The sequence below is a fragment of the Adiantum capillus-veneris genome, chromosome 22, assembly GCF_014529385.1.
Source record: "Adiantum capillus-veneris isolate H3 chromosome 22, ASM1452938v2, whole genome shotgun sequence".
NCBI lineage: Eukaryota > Viridiplantae > Streptophyta > Polypodiopsida > Polypodiales > Pteridaceae > Adiantum > Adiantum capillus-veneris.
The window spans coordinates 32441898-32459193 of NC_140952.1; the positions used below are offsets into that span (position 1 = coordinate 32441898).

A 17296-nucleotide genomic window follows, 5' to 3' on the forward strand; every position below is an offset into this window, starting at 1 on the left:
TCCTGAAATCTCATGACTCTATCTAACGAGCCAAAACCATCTCTGAATAAACTGTGAAAGTGTTCCTGTATCTCATAGTAGACTGTGCAGTGACATATGTAGTGAAACTCTCTCTCTCTGGCTTTGCATGGCATAACTCACATATCCTACTGTCTGCTGGTATGCCTCAGAATCTACTTGTCTCAATCTCAAGCTGGTGTGAAGATGTGCGTATCTGGCCTATGGCATATCGTAACCCATGAGATAGATGTGTGTCCATGTAGCTGGGCCGTGTGACAAATCCGTCTGTCGTGAGTTGGAGAAGATGCTCTCTATAGAAAGCCCTCTTCGTACCCCCGTGATGGCTCTATCCATGTCCTCCTGGTATCAAGCTGGATAAGATCTTGCCGAATGAGTCTAGTAATCTCCATCCGTGTAAGAGCCAAAGAAGGGGAGCAGCCTGTCCATGCTGAAACCATGCCTCTGAAACCATGAGCTCATCTGTGCATACCAACATGATGTATCTCCCTGTAACGCCAGCTGTCTGGATGACTCAAGAGTAAGCCTAGCGTATCTGTCCCTGGTGGTGTCCCATAAGCTGTGTACAAATGATACTGATCTGGTAAGTGCCTCAATCTTCATAGGTGGGGCAGTCAACTCCGCTCGTATGATGTCATGTGGAACTGAGTACTTGGCTCTAATCAGCCTAGAAATCATAGATACCAAGGGCCTCTCCATATTACTCCATCCAGCAATGTCAACAGATGGTCCCCAAACCTCAACCCCATAGTGCATAACTAAGGCGACTGAAGTGTCGAAGAGCGAGAGCTTTGTTCGAGGTTCCTGGAACTGAACCTGCGAACAAATCCTCTCTAAACCGCCTAGGGTTGCATAGGCACGAGTCAATCTAGTGTTTGCTGCCACTTTCAGTGTGAATCTCGGTCCACTAAAGACCACCCCAAGATATGTGTATGCATCAGTGTACTCCATATCGTCCTGACCAGATGTGAATGTAGGTGTTGATCTCCTGACCCACTATAGCGTGGTATTAAATACCATGACCTTGGTTTTACCAAGGTTGACAGACAATCCACTATCCCCTGCAAAACTATGCAATGCGGCCAAATGTCTCTGCATACCCTCTGGTGAGTCTGATATCAACAATATATCGTCAGCATACAATAAAAGAGGGATCCATGTCCCTGCAAGATGAGCACCTCTATCTTCTCCTCTGTCAATATAATCAAAGACCTCATCAACATACATACCAAATAAAGTAGAGGACAATGGGCATCCCTGTTTCACTCCGATAGTGAAGTGAACTATGTCAGATATCCCCTCGTACATGACCCATCACTGAACTGTACAATGCCATAATCCCCCACATCAGCTCTGTGGGTACCCCCAATTCCATAAGTCGGCGCATCAATCAGGCCCTCGGTACTGTGTCAAAAGCTTTGCGGAAGTCCGCGAAGCTGCAATATATCCATCTACCATGTGCCCGACCCTCCTCAATGATAGCTCTGAGTGTAAAGACATGATCCAATGTGGAAAAACCCCTCCTGAAACCAGCCTGTCCAAGTACACGTATGCTCATAGTCTCTGCCCAACTGCTCAGCCTATGCTCAAGGATGGATGCATACAACCGTGCAATGTGTGTCCTACCATGATAGTACGGTAATTCTCTGGCACTGTGGGGTCTGTTGTCTTGAAGATAGGTACAATAGTAGACAATCCACATGACACGGTTGAACAACCGTGCAAGCATCTCTGCCAACAAGTCCCCAGCATGTATATTGTGCTCTGCTACCAAACCCTCATGATCCTGTGCCCATCTGGTCTTCATCCTGTCAATGGCCTCCTTTACCATCTCAGTGGTAAAGAAGGTGCTCGTAGCCGGACATGGCTGTGGTGGATCTGGTAGTGGTGGTTGTCCAGGTACAGTGTATAAAGATGCTGCATACTGTCCCCATATCTCTGTAGAAGTAATCACTGGTGGGGGAGACTTCTCATGGAATAGACGCCAAGCCTCTCCTGAATCTCTACTAAGGAAGAGCTGATATAAATCTTGCTCCATCTGGACCAAGAAAGCTCGCTTCTTCCGTCGCACTAGTGGTCGTGTAGCAATGCGAGACTGTCTATAGGTGATCACTCCCAATGTAAGCTCCCGCTGTATCTGAGTTCTCCTCTGTCGACACTCCTCATCATCCCAGCTGTTTTGAGGCATGTGCCTAGAACGACGTCTCTGCCCCGGCTGAGTGTGTGGGTATGCCTGTGTATACTGTGTATACTGGCTCTGATGCGCATAAAAGTCTACGTATCTCCTGTGCATAGACTGAGTCAGTCTTTAGTGTAAAAGTATAGCGTGGATGTCTACCACCCATTGAGGCCTGAGATGTATTGTACTCAAAGGAGACTGATAATGTCATAAGTGCATGATCTACTGCTATCCCAACAGGCTTGTGCCCCACTGTAAAATCCTGAATGTGAGAGATAAAGCTCGGGTGTGTCAAAACATAGTCTACAGTACTGGCCCCATGTATGTGGAAAACAAGTAAAACCTGTAGATGATGGGAAGGTCGGTAAGCCATTCAGTATGGCTAAACTGTGAGTAGTCGTCATCTCCCTGAGGTATCTCCCATACTCTGTATACTCTCTGTCGTGTGACCATTGCTCAAGCCCCATCTCCTCTGGCTCAAGCTCTCTGAGCATCTCCTCTGAGATGTCATAGAAAACCGTCTCTGAACTGCCTGTACGGGCATTGAAATCCCCAATAGTATGATGTCTCTATCCCAGGAGAACTCCCAAAAATATCATCAAGTACAGAGTAAGGAGACTGTTCTCTCGGTGAATCATATACTAAAGTGCTGGGAGGAAAAAAGCATACGCCGATGTACAAGAAACGTCCAGTCTCTGCCCTCAGCCTCACCCACATGTATCTGGCCTGATCATCTCTCCGAACTATTTGCAGTAGTGGTTGGAGCTCCTCTCTGAATAGAACTGCTACACCTCCTGATCCTCTAGTCCCATGCTCAAATCTGGTGCATGTCCGACAAGCTGTCTCCCATCTGTATCCTGATAAATGCGGCATCAACTGTCCTGGAGCCTGATGAATCTCTGAGTAGAAAACAATGTCTCTGTCTCTGAAGCTGTCCTCAAAGGCCCCCACATCAAGTCTATATGAACCATTATAGTTCCAAACCGCCATCCTAAGAGTGGTCCCATAGGTCTTGCACCGTCGTGTAGAGCGGCGCTCTGTAATCACTACTCGCCCATCTCTGTAAAAGGCTAACTTTCCCTTCTCCCTTGTTGCTATAATCTCCGGCATGACCTCTCTCATATGTGCACGTTGTGAGAGGGTAAGGTCATCTCCTAAAAAGATACTTGTTTTCTTGAGGGTTGGCCTCTTATTTAAAAAGTCTTTCTTTTCTTCCATGGAGGGAAAGCGCAAAATGAGAACCCGTTCTTTTGAACTCTCCCCATTACCTTCATTCTTCTTGCCAACTCTCCAAGCTTGTGTGCGCGAGGGCTTCTCCATCCCCATCATTGACATGGGGCTCTTCACCTCTTGGTCCACCTTATTTGAATCTTATAGGCCGGTCACTCTCACGTGTAGAGCGCGTACCCTTCTTCGTTGTTCCTCTTCAAGTGTCTTGTTGATGATGTCGGTGTTGGGTGTAGCCGGAATGTCCTTGCCCTTCCCCTTCTTGACAGCCTCTTCCACCTTCTTTTGCGTTTTGGAGAGAGCCTCCACCCATGAGGTCTTCTTTTCTCCTTCCTCCTTTATCTCTTTAACTTGCTCTCGTATAATATTCAGCTCATCTATCATTGATGGCTGAATTTCTCCATCTTCAAGGCGTCGTCTCTCTTTAGTTTCGGCAAGTTCCCTCCGAAGGTCTGAAATGTTACCTTTTAGAGCTTGAATTTCAGCCCGGAACTCTTTGCGTTCTAGTTCCCTCGCCTTTTCCTCCCTCTTTTTCCATTCAAGAAGTGAGCTCTTCTCTTTCTTCCACTCTTCCATGTGAGGTTTGCATTCTTTCAACTCTCTTTCAATGGCCACCATCTTTCTTGCTTGTTTGATTCACTTCCTTTTCCTAGCTGTACAAAAGACCTCGTCTTCGAGAGAGAGTGTTCACACACCCTCCCGTTGAAACTGTACAGTGGCTGTATGCGTTGATTGTGTGTTGGTCTACAGTCCAAGCCCCATCACTCACTGTCTGTAGACGAGACAGTAATGAAGCCTACGCACAAACCCTATTGTATTTGCACGCGACGTCTATGTTGTACTTGTATGCCACGTTGTTTTGTGTTAGCTGTGCATTGTGCCTGCCCTAACGTGTGGCGCCCTGACTGCTCTACATTATCAGTGTGCTCACCCTTTGTACCTCCTACTGGCGACAACTATAGAGTTGCCTACGGGTGTTGTTTGCTACCTGCGCGCTACCTCAGTAGAGAGAGAGAGAGAGAGAGAGAGAGAGAGAGAGAGAGAGAGAGAGAGAGAGAGAGAGAGAGAGAGAGAGAGAAATGAAATGAAATGATATATTAACGTCTACAAAAGGCCAAAATGACCTATGAGACCAACTGATTACAATGATGAGTCTAGTACCAAGTCTGGGTACATACAAAGAAAACTACAAACAAAGAACTGATAGGAGTGCTACCGACTCCTATGGGTGGCTGGAAGGCTGAGCGATGGTATCATGCCATAAGGGTACAAAGTGGGGATAAGTGTCACCATGATACAATATAGCAGTAGCACGAAGCCTACCCTGATCGACACTCTGGGTGTCGTGCTAGAATCCTGTGGATCCTCTGCCGCAATCTCCGCCGGTGCTGCGTGGCTCCCCTCCACATTCGCGGTCGTCTCGATCTCCCTAACTCTATAGCTCGATCAATGAGAGTACCGCTGGTGTGTGTATGGGTGGGAACCGAGCTCTGTGGTGGTGGTGTCCCCTCTGCCTCTGTGGTTCTCAGACTGAAGAAATCTGAGATGCGTCTCTGGGACTGTCTCTGTCTTTGCCCATTCAATAGAGCGTCTCTATGTCTCTGAATCTCAAGTAGGAATAATCCGAGACATCTTTGATCCTGATATCTCATGACTCTATCTAATGAGTCAAAACCATCTCTCAATAGACAATGAAAGCGTCCCCGTATCTCATAGTAGACTGTGCAGCGACATATGTAGTGAAACTCTATCTCTGGCTCTGCATGGCAGAACTGACATATCCTACTGTCTGCTGGTATGCCTCTGAATCTACCTGTCTCAATCCCAAGCTGGTGTGAAGATGTGCGAATCTGGCCTATAGCACATCGTAACCCATGAGATAGATGTGTGTCCATGTAATTGGGCCGTGTGACAAATCCGTATGTCGTGAGTTGAAGAAGATGCTCTCTATAGAAAACCCTCTTCGTACCCAACTCCCGTGATGGCTCTATCCATGTCCTCTTGCTATCAAGCTGGATAAGATCCTGTCGAATGAGCCTAGTAGTCTCCATCCGTGTAAGAGCCAAGGATGGTGCATCAAGAGAATACTGGAAAGGGGGCAGCCTGTCCATGCTGAAACCATGCCTCTGAAACTATGAGCTCATCTGTGCATACCAACATGATGTATCTCCCTGTAATACCAGCTGTCTGGATGACTCAAGAGCAAGCCTGGCATACCTTTCCCTGGTGGTGTCCCATAAGCTGTGTACAAATGATACTGATCTGGTGAGTGCCTCAACCTCCATAGGTGGGGCAGCCAGCTCCGCTCGTATGATGTCATGTGGGACTGAGGCCTTGGCTCTAATCAGCCTAGAAATCATAGATATCAGGGGTCTCTCCATATTACTCCATCTAGCACTGTCAATAGACCGTCCCCAAACCTGAACCCCGTAGTGCATAACTAAAGCGACCAAAGTATCTAAAAGCCAGAGCTTTGTTCGAGGTTCCTGGAACTGAACCTGCGAACAAATCCTCTCTAAACCACCTAGGGCTGCATAGGCACAAGTCAATCTAGTGTCTGCTGCCACCTTCAGTGTGAACCTCGGTCCACTGAAGACCACCCGAAGATATGTGTATGCATCAGTGTACTCCATACTGTCCTGCCCATATGTGAAAGTAGGTGCTGATCTCCTAACCCACTGTGGCGTGGTATTAAATACCATGACCTTGGTTTTACCAAGGTTGACAGACAATCCACTATCCTCTGCAAAACTATGCAATGCGTCCAAATGTCTCTGCATACCCTCTGGCGAGTCTGATATCAACACGATATCGTCAGCATACAATAAAAGAGGGATCCATGTCCCTGCATGCTGAGCACCTCTATCTCCCCCTCTGTCAATATAATCAGAAACCCCATCAACATACATACCAAATAAAGTAGAGGACAGTGGGCATCCCTGTTTCACTCCGATAGTGGAGTGAACTATGTCAGATATCCCCTCTGATGTGCGTACATGACCCATCATTGAACTGTACAATGCCATAATCCCCCACATCAGCTCTGTGGGTACCCCCAATTCCATAAGTCGGTGCATCAATCTGGCCCTCGGTACTGTGTCAAAAGCTTTGCGGAAATCCACAAAGCTGCAGTATATCCGTCTACCATTGGCTCGACCCTCCTCAATGATAGCTCTGAGTGTAAAGACATGATCTAGTGTGGAGAAACCCCTTCTGGAACCAACCTGCCCAAGTGCCCGTATGCCCATAATCTCTGCCCAACTGCTCAGCCTATGCTCGAGGATGGATGCATATAACCGTGCCAATGTGTGTCCTACCATGATAGTACGGTAATTCCCCGGCACTGTGGGGTCTCCTGTCTTGAAGATAGGTACAATAGTAGATAATCTCCAAGACTCAGGGAAGCCCTGACACATGAAACGGTTGAATAGCCGTGCAAGCATCTCTACCAACAAATCCCCAGCATGTATAATGTGCTTTGCTACCAAACCCTCATGATCCTATGCCCGTCTGGTCTTCATCCTGTCAATGGCCTCCTTTACCATCTCAGTGGTAAAGAAGGTGCTCGTAGCCGGACATGGTTGTGGTGGATCTGGTAGTGATGGTTGTCCAGGTACAGTGTATAAAGATGCTGCATACTGCCCCCATATCTCTGTAGAAGTAATCACTGGTGGGGGAGACTTCTCATGGAATAGACGCCAAGCCTCTCCTGAATCTCTACTAAGGAAGAGCTGATATAAATCTTGCTCCATCTGGACCAAGAAAGCTCGCTTCTTCCGTCGCACTAGTCGTCGTGTAGCAATGCGAGACTGTCTATAGGTGATCACTCCCAATGTAAGCTCCCGCTGTATCTGAGCTCTCCTCTGTCGACACTCCTCATCATCCCAGCTGTTTTGAGGCATGTGCCTAGAACGACGTCTCTGCCCCGGCTGAGTGTGGGTATGCCTCTGTCGCTGCCCCATGTTGCTCTCTCCTCTCTCTTAGAAAGTGAAACAAATAAGGCAAGACAGATGGCGGCGCACTACATGGTCACAAGCAAGAGGATGACAGCCATTGAAAAGGAGTTGAAAGAATGCAAAGCCCACATGGATGAGTGGAAGAAAGAGAAGAATTTAATTCTTGAATGGAAAAAGAGGGAGGAACAGGCGAGGGAACTAGAACGCAAGGAGTTCCGGGATGAAATTCAAGCTTTAAAAAGTAGCATCTCAACCCTTCGGAAGGAACTCGACGAAACCAAAGAGGGAAGATGCCTTGAAGATGGAGAAATTCAGCCATCAATGATTGACGAGCAGAATAGTATACGAGCACAAGTCAAAGAAATAAAGGAGGAAGGAGAAATGAAGACCTCGTGGGTGGAGGTTCTGTCCAAAACGCAAAAGAAAATGGATGAGGCTGAAAAATGGATTGAAGTTCTCAAGAAGGGAAAGGGCAAGGAAATTCCGACTACACCCGACATCATCAACAAAACACTAGAAGAGGAACAACGAAGAAGGGTACGTGCTCTACACATGAGAGTGACCGGCCTAAAAGATTCAGATAAGGTGGACCAAGAGGTGAAGAGCCTCATGTCCATGATGGGGGTGGAGAAACCCTCGCACACACAAGCTTGGAGAGTGGGCAAGAAGAGTGAAGGTAATGGGGAGAGTTCAAAAGAACGGGCTCTCATTTTGCGCTTTCCCTCCATGGATAAAAAGAAAGACTTTTAAAGAAGAGGCCAACCCTCAAGAAAACAGGTATCTTTTTAGGATCTCTCACAGGTATCTCTCACAGCTTGCACATATGAGAGAGGTCATGCGAGAGATTATAGCAGCAACGGAGAAGGGAAAGTTAGCTTTCTACAGAAATGGACGAGTAGTGATTACAGAGTACCGCTCTACATGACGGTGCGAGACCTCTGGGACCACTCTCACGATGGCGGTTTGGAACTGTAATGGTTTCGTATAGACTTGATGTGGGGGCCTTTGTGGACAGCTTCACAGACAGAGACATTGTTTTCTACTCAGAGAATCATCAGGCTCCAGGACAGGTGATGCCGCATATATCAGGATACAGATGGGAGAGAGCTTGCAGGACATGCACCAGAACTGCGCATGGGACTAGAGGACCAGGAGGTGTAGCCGAGACTGAAAATTCCTGTGGGAATTCCTCTTGGATTTTGAATTTTTCCGGGTGTATGTACCTGCAGGCTGAAAAAAAGGAAGGGGGGGGGGATGTATTTATCTGCGGGCGCGCTGTCACAGCAGCAGGTGGGCGGGGGGTGGGGGAATTTGTGCGCGCTGTCACAGCAGCAGGTGGGCGGGGGGAATTTGTGCGCGCTGTCACAGCAGCAGGCGGAGAGGGAGGATGCGCAGCGTGAGGGGATTGTGTGCGTGAATCACAACAACAGGCGGGGGGGAGTGTATGCGCAGCGTGAGGGGGGGTGCACGCTACGTGAGATAGAAATGAAATGAAATGTTATATTAACGTCTTCAAAAGGCCAAAGTGACCTATGAGACCTAAAAGTTACAATGTGGTGGATCTGATACAAAGTCGGAGTAACAAAAGTAACAAAATGAAATGAAAATGACAATGACAATATGACAAAATGACTACTATGGAATCCTAAACTCCAAGGTGTGAACTAATCAGCTAGCTGGGATAGCTAAAATCACAAGAGATCACAAGAGATCCAGCATCGGTCGCTCGCGGATCTCATCAATCTCCTCCATGGTCAGTAGTCTGACCGGGCGTCGTGCATGTCGAGCTTAACTGATCCGAATCCTCTGATGCAGCCTCCGTCGGTGCTGTGTAGTCCTCCGTAGTGGCGGGCGTCTGGATCTCCCCAGCTCGGTCGCCCAATCGATCAGTGTGCCTCTGGCGTGAGGCGGCGAGCTCTGCTGTGGTAGTAACTCCTCCGGGTGTCCAGTGTCTGCTCTAAAGAAGTATGTGATCTGTCTCTGATGCTGGCTAGCCTCTCCTCTCATCAGGCTCTCTCTGTGTCTATGCAACTCGAGCAAAAACAAACCCAAGCATCTCTGATCCTCGTACCGCATGACTCTGGAGAGTGGTCCAAAGCCCTCTCTGAACAAGCAGTGGAAGCGGCCTCGTATCTAGTAATAGACGGGGGCAGTGGCATGTGTAGTGCAACTCTGTCTCAGGCTCTATGTCACATAGGGGGCATGTCTGGCCAATAGCACATCGGACCCCATGAGACAAGTGGGTGTCCATGTACTTGGGCCTCGTCACAAAACCGTCCTCCGTAAGCTGGAGAAGATGCTCTCTATAGAAAGCCATCTTCGTGCTCAGCTCCTGTGCTGGCTGTATCCATGTCCTCCTCGTGTCTAGCTGAGTCAGGTCCTGGCGGATGAGCGTGGTGATCTCGGACTGTGTAAGAGTCAGAGAGGGTGCATCCAGTAAGTACTGGAAAGGAGGCAAACTGTCTATGCTGAACCCATGTGCCTGAAACCATGATGTCATCTCCCCATACCAACATGCTGTATCTCCCTGCATGGCTAACTGTCGAGAGGACTCAAGTGCAAGGCGGGCATATCTGTCTCCGGGAAGTTCCCACACGCGGTGTATAAGGAGACAGATCTGGTGAGCGTCTCAACCACTAGTGGGGGGGCAGCTAGCTCTGCTCGGACAATGGCACGTGGTACTGAAGCCTTGGCTCTAATGAGCCGCGAGATCATAGAGACCAGAGGCTTCTCCATGTCCCCCCATCCATCAGTGCGACCAGTCCTCCCGTGATGATCCAATAAAGGTCCCCAAATCTCAGCTCCATAAAGCAATGCATAAGCCACCAAAGTGTCAAAGAGCCAGAGCTTCGTCTGAGGCTCTTGAAACTGAACCTGTGAACACATCCTTTCCAATCTACCCAGTGCTGCCTGGGCTCTGGTCAATCTAGTCTCTGCTGCCCTCCTCAGTGAAAATGCTGGCCGACTAAAAACCACTCCACTGTCTCCTGGCCGTATGTGAATGCGGGCGCTGACCTCCTGATCCACTGTGGGGTGGTATTAAATACCATGACCTTGGTTTTACCAAGGTTGACGGACAAACCACTTTTCTGGGCAGACCTATGCAAAGCATCCAAGTGACATTGCATCCCCTCCGGAGAGTCGGAGATCAACACAATATCATCAGCATATAACAATAGTGGAATCCATGTCCCTGCCAGCTGTGCACCTCTATCACCATCTCTCTCAATGTAGTCAGAAACGTCATCCACATACATACCAAATAGAGTAGGAGAGTGCGGGCAACCTTGCTTTCCCAATAGTGTAGTGAACCGGTGTGGATAGACCCTCTGAGGTGCGTACATGCCCCACTATTGATCTGTATAATGCCATGACCCCCCAAATGAGCTCTGTGGGTACTCCCATCTGCTGTAATTTGTGCATAAATCTAGCTCTGGGTACTGTGTCAAATGCTTTGCGGAAATCCACAAAGCTACAATAGATCCGTCTCCCATGTGATCTGCCCTCCTCAATGATGGCTCTGAGTGTCAAGATATGGTCAAGAGTAGAAAAACCCCTCCTGAACCCTGCCTGCCCGGCTGCGCGTATCCCCTCCCTCTCTGCCCATCTACTCAACTGCTGCTCAAGAATAGATGCGTACAACAGTGCCAATGTGTGTCCAATCATGATGGTGCGATAATTCCCAGGCTCCATAGGGTCTCCCGACTTGAAGATAGGTACAATAGTAGATAGGCTCCAGGTATCAGGCAAGCCCTCACACATGGCACGGTTAAACATAACTGCTAGAAGCTGTGCTAGTAGATCTCTGGCATGCGTGAAATGCTCAGCCACTAAGCCATCATGATCATAAGCTCTCCCAGTCCTCATCCTGTCAATGGCCTTCCTCACCATCTCAGCGGTGAAAAAAGCACATGTGTGTGGGCATGGATCGGGGGGGTCGGGAAGGGAGGGCTGCTCAGGAACTGTGTATAGAGATGATGCGTATTGGCCCCAGGCCTCTGTGGAAGTAATGGCAGGGGGGGGGAGTGCTCATGAAAGAGCCGCCATGCCTCACGCGAGTCCTGACTCAAGAATAGCTGGTATGGATCCTGCTCTAGGCGAGCCAAAAATGCCCTCTTCTTCCGCCGCACTAGGCGTCGGCAGTCAATATGTGACTGTCTGTGAGTGATGTCCCCCAAAAGTACCTCCCTCTAAAGTCTGGCTCTAGTGTCCCGGCATTCCTTATCATACTAGCTGTTCTGGGGCATGCTCCCCGAACGGCGTCTCTGCTCAGGCTGGGTATGTGGGTATGCCTCTGCTGCTGCACCATGTAGTGTCTGTGTCAGTATAGTAGTAAGCTCCTCCAGAGGTCGCCCTGGCTCCTCTGCGCACAGGCGTCTGTAGATCCCATCTATGTATACAGAGTCCGTCTCCCGCGTGAAGGTGTAGCGAGTAGGGGCTACTGCTCGTGGCCTGTGTGCTATACTAAACTGAAAAGAGATGATAAACGACACAAGAGCATGATCTACTGCCACACCCACAGGTCTGGGTCCAACCGTGAGATCCTTGATATGAGAGATGAGGCTCGGCTGTGCCATGATATAATCCACTGTGCTGGCTCCATGTTTGTGTGGAAAGCATGTAAAACCCCCCGCAGCGGGAAATCTCTACAGGCCATTCAAGATGGCCAATCCGTGTGCAATCCCCATGTCTATCAAGTGTCGTCCATACTCAGTGTGTTCCCCATCCTGTGATAGCCTGGATAGGCCCGTCTCTGCAACATCTAGCTCTCTCAGCATCTCCTCTGAAGTATCATAAAATACTGTCTCGTGATCGGCAGTCCTAGCATTGAAGTCCCCTAGAATGATGATATCACCATCTCTAGAGAACTCCCAAATGTCATCATCCAAAATAGAGAAGGGGGATTGTCCTCTGGGTGGTGCATAAACTGACGTGTTCAGGGGAAAGCAGCAAATAGCAATGTAAAGATATCTGCCTGTCTCTGCTCTCAATCTCACCCACATGTACCTAGCTTGCTCATCTCTGCGAGCTATATGTATCAATGGTTGCAACTCCTCCCTGAATAACACTGCCACTCCTTCTGAGCCCCGCCCTCTATGCTCTGATCCTGTCTCTTGTCTACAGGCTGTCTCCCATCTATATCCACTAATGTGAGGCATAGACTGCCCAGGGGCCTGATGTGTCTCAGAGTAGAAGACGATGTCTCTTCCCATAAAACTATCTTCAAACGCACCCACATCAAGACGCATAGATCCATGACAATTCCAAGTGGCAATTTTGAGTGTGGTCCCATAGGTCTCGCACCGTCATGTGGAGCGCCGCTCTACAATCACCACCCGACCATCTCTGTAGAAGGCCGTCTTTCCCTTCTCTCTCGCTGCTTGAATCTCTGGCATTACCTCTCTCATATGTGCAAGTTGTGTGAGAGTGAGGTCATCTCCAAGGAATTTACCCGTTTTCTTAAGTGTAGGATGCCTCTTCAAGAAGTCCTTCTTTGCCTCCATGGATGGGAAACGCATGATTAAAGCTCTCTCCTTGGAAGTCTCCCCATTTCCTTACGTCTTCTTCCCCACCCTCCATGCCTTTGTATGAGTAGCCTCACTCCCCATCATGCAGAGGAGTTCTTCGACTTCCTTCGCTACATCATCTCGGTCTTTTAGACCGGTTACTCGTATATGCAAAGCTCTAGTTTTCCTTCGCTACTCTTCTTCTAGAGTCCTGTTGATGATTGTAGGAGTGGGGACAGATGTGGTTTCTTTCCCTTTCCCTTTCTTAGCGACTTCTATCCATTTCTCGGCCTCATCCGCCTTCTTCTGTGTCTTCGTGATCACATCCAACCACGAAGACGTCTTTGCCACATTCTATTTCTCCTCCTCTTTGAGAGAGAGAGAGAGAGAGAGAGAGAGAGAGAGAGAGAGAGAGAGAGAGAGAGAGAGAAATGAAATGAAATGAAATGTTATATTAACGTCTTCAAAAGGCCAAAGTGACCTATGAGACCAGAAAGTTACAATGCGTTGTATCTGATACAAAGTCAGATTAACAAAATAAATTAAACTAGGATAACAAAATATAAATACTGCGGGATCCTAAACTAAGCAGTACAATGTGAAGACAATATGGGAGGGGAGTAGAGATCCATCTTCATCTGCACTCTGGACGACGAAAGAGTATGGCTTGAATCCTTTGCCGTAGCCTCCTTCGAAATTGTGTAGCTCCTCTCCTCCTTCGGGGTCGTCTAGATCTCCCTAGCTCCAATGCTCAGTCTATGAGAATGCCAGTAGTGCGGGTAGACCTCTCCACCGTAGTTGGTTGCTCCTCTGTCTGTTCTTCTGGGTGTACAATATCTAGTGTAAAGAAATCTGTGATCTGTCTCTCGCGATGTCTCTCTTCACCTCTCCTCAGTAGGGTTCCTCTATGCTTGTGTAACTCAAGTAGATAAAGCCCAAGACATCTTTGATCCTCATAACTCATGACCCTAGATAGAGGCCCAAAACCTTCTCTGAATAGACAGTGAAAACGACCTCGTATCTCATAGTACACTGTGCAATGACATATGTAATGTACTTCTGTCTCTGGCTCTAGATGGCATAAGCGGCATATTCTGTTATCTGCCGGTGTCCCTCTGAATCTGCGAGTCTCAATCTCGAGCTGATGTGAGGACGTGCGTATCTGGCCAATGGCACAACGCAAACCATGCGAAAGATGCGTGTCCATATAGCTAGGTCGAATCACAAACCCATCCCCCGTGAGGTGGAGAAGATGCTCTCTATAGAAAGCCATCTTTGTGCCCAACTCTTGTAACGCCTCTATCCATGTCCTTCTCGTGTCCAACTGGATCAAATCCTAACGAATGAGTCTATTAATCTCTACCCGTGTCAGAGACCTTAAGGGTGCCTGAAGAGAGTATTGAAAACGAGGCAACCTATCCATGGTGAAACCATGTGTCTGAAACCATGATGTCATCTGAGCATACCAGCATGATGTATCCCCATTAAAGGCTAATTGTCTGCAGGACTCTAGAGCCACCCTGGCATATTTGTCTCTGGTAGTATCCCATAGGCTGTGTACAAAGGAGACTGATCTTGTGAGCGCCTCAATCTCCATAGGGGGGGCAGCTAATTCCGCTCGAATGATATCATGCGGTACAGAAACCTTGGCTCTAATCAGCCGAGAGATCATAGATACCAGGGGCTTCTCCATACGCCTCCACCCATCCTGGCCTATAGAAGGTCCCCAAACCTGCACCCCATATAACATAGTAGAGGCCACCAAAGTATCAAAGAGCCATAACTTTGTCCTAGGTTCCTGGAACTGAACTTGTGAACACATCTTCTCCATTCCTCCCAGAGCCGCACCGGCTCTAGTTAGTCTAGTCTCTGCTGCTCTTCTCAAAGAAAATCTCGGCCCCGTGAAGACTACCCCCAGGTAAGTGTATGCATCTGTATACTCCACAATCTCATGACCATATTTGAAAGTAGGTACTGATCTCCTGACCCATTGCTGTGTGGTGTTAAACACCATAACCTTTGTTTTACCTAGGTTTACACCCAGGCCACTATCCTCTGCAAAACTGCGTAGTGCGTCCAGATGTCGTTGCATACCTTCTGGTGAGTCAGATATCAGTACAATATCATCAGCATAAAGCAACAATGGGATCAACGTCCCTGCCAGCTGGGCACCCCTGTCACCCTTTCTGTCAATGTAATCAGACACCTCATCCACATACATACCGAATAGAGTAGGAGACAATGGGCAACCTTGTTTCACTCCAATAGTAGAGTGAACTAAATCAGATACCCCCTCTGGAGTGCGTACATGTCCCACCACTGATTTGTACAAAGCCATTATCCCCCAAATTACCTCTATGGGCACCCCCATCTCTTGCAGTCTCCGCATCAATCGAGCCCTTGGTACCATGTCAAATGCTTTGCGAAAATCCACAAAGCTACAATAGATCCGTCTCCCATGTGCTCTGCACTCCTCAATGATGGCCCTGAGTGTCAGAATATGATCAAGAGTGGAGAAACCCCTCCTGAAGCCGGCCTGACCCTTTGCTCGTACACCCACGCCCTCTGCCCACCTACTCAAGTGTTGCTCCAGAATAGATGCATACAATCGTGCCAATGTGTGTCCAACCATAATAGTGCGGTAATTCCAAGGCTCTGTAGGGTCACCAGCCTTGAAGATGGGCACAATATTAGACAACCTCCAGTTCTCAGGTAATCCCTCACACATGGCACGATTGAACAACACTGCGAGAATCTCCATCAACATATCCTTGGCATGTATAAAGTGCTCCGCTACTAGACCGTCATGATCATATGCCTTCCCGGTCCTCATCCTGTCGATGGCCCTTCGTACCATCTCAGGCGTAAAGAAAGTGCTCGTAGTTGGGCAAGGCTTGGTAGGGTCTGCAAGGGGTTCCTGTCCCGGAACCATATATAATGATGTCGCATATTGGCCCCACACATCAGGTGAAGTAATCACTGGGGGAGGAGAGTGCTCATGGAAGAGTCGCCATGCCTCTCCTGAGTCCCTACTCAAGAATATCTGATATAAGTCTCACTCCATCTGAGCTAGGTAAGCTCGCTTCTTCCGTCGCACAAGGCGTCGGAAAGCAATCCGAGACTGCTTGTAAGTGATGACTCCTAACAGAAGATCCCTCTGAAGCTGTGCCCTCATCTCTTTGCATTCCTCATCATACCAACTATTCTGGGGCATGCTCCCAGCATGTCGTCTCTTACCCGGCTGTGTGTGTGGATATGCCACTGATGCAGCCCCATGCAGTGTCTCAGTCAGTATATTGGTGCACTCCTCCACTGAGAGGCCTGTACCATTTCTGCCAGTTGTGCCTTCCAATAGACGGTCCCAGATCTCCTCTGTATAAACGAAATCAGTCTCTGGCGTAAATGTATAGCGGGTTTGTGGCCTGCCTCCTGGTGTCTGGGTTGTACTATACTGAAATTGAACCATAATAGAAGGTGAAACAGTAATCACCTCTAGGTATAAACAATGAAACCTTTTCATTAACAACTTATAGCCTTGCTATATGTATAAACAACCATTTGTAATTTAACGGATAGTGTCAATAGAGCATGATCTACTGCTATGCCCACTGGCCTGGCTCCCACTGTGAAATCCTGAATGCAGGGGATAAAGCTCGGTTGTGTCATAACATAATCTACTGTACTGGCCCCATGTCTGTGTGGAAAGCATGTGAAACCGGCTGCTCCAGGAAATCGCTGTAAGCCATTAAGTATGGCTAATCCATGTGTGGTCGTCATTTCCATGAGGTATCTCCCATACTCCGTTTGCTCTCTGTCATCTGAGCATGTGTCAAGCCCCAACTCACCCGTATCCAGCTCTCGAAGCACCTCATCTGAGGTGTCGTAGAAGACTGTCTGCGAGTTGCCCGTTCGGGCATTGAAGTCCCCTAGGAGAATGATATCACCATCCCTTGAAAACTCCCAAATGTCATCATCCAGGATAGAGAAAGGCAACTGCCCTCTGGATGCGGCATACATTAATGTACTGGGAGGAAAGTAACATATGGCAATATATAGGAATCGACCTGTGTCAGGGCTCAGTCTCACCCACATATATCTAGCATGATCATCTCTTCGTACAATATGCAGTAATGGGAGAGAGAGAGAGAGAGAGAGAGAGAGAGAGAGAGAGAGAGAGAGAGAGAAAAGAAAGAAAGAAAGAAAGAAAGATTTTTAACGTCTATGTCAGGCCGAAATCGGCCTATGAGACAAATCAAATGTACATGGTGTGTATGTCATCCGTCTATCGGAAAGACAAATGAAAAATGAAACAAAACTGATACAAAACTGAACTGAGAGAGAGAGAATGAAATGAAATGAAATGTTATATTAATGTCTTCAAAAGGCCAAAATGACGTATGAGACCAAAC

General features: G+C 48.1%; 1 protein-coding gene and 1 pseudogene across 4 annotated transcripts in view; both read right to left on the reverse strand.

Annotated features, from left to right (window-relative positions):
• The window catches only part of LOC147429127 (DEAD/DEAH box RNA helicase family protein), a 234134-nt gene that overhangs the window by 49835 nt on the left and 167003 nt on the right, over positions 1 to 17296 (reverse strand). The gene's annotated exons all lie outside the window — the stretch shown is intronic.
• Positions 3569 to 15297, reverse strand: LOC147429128 (uncharacterized; annotated as a pseudogene).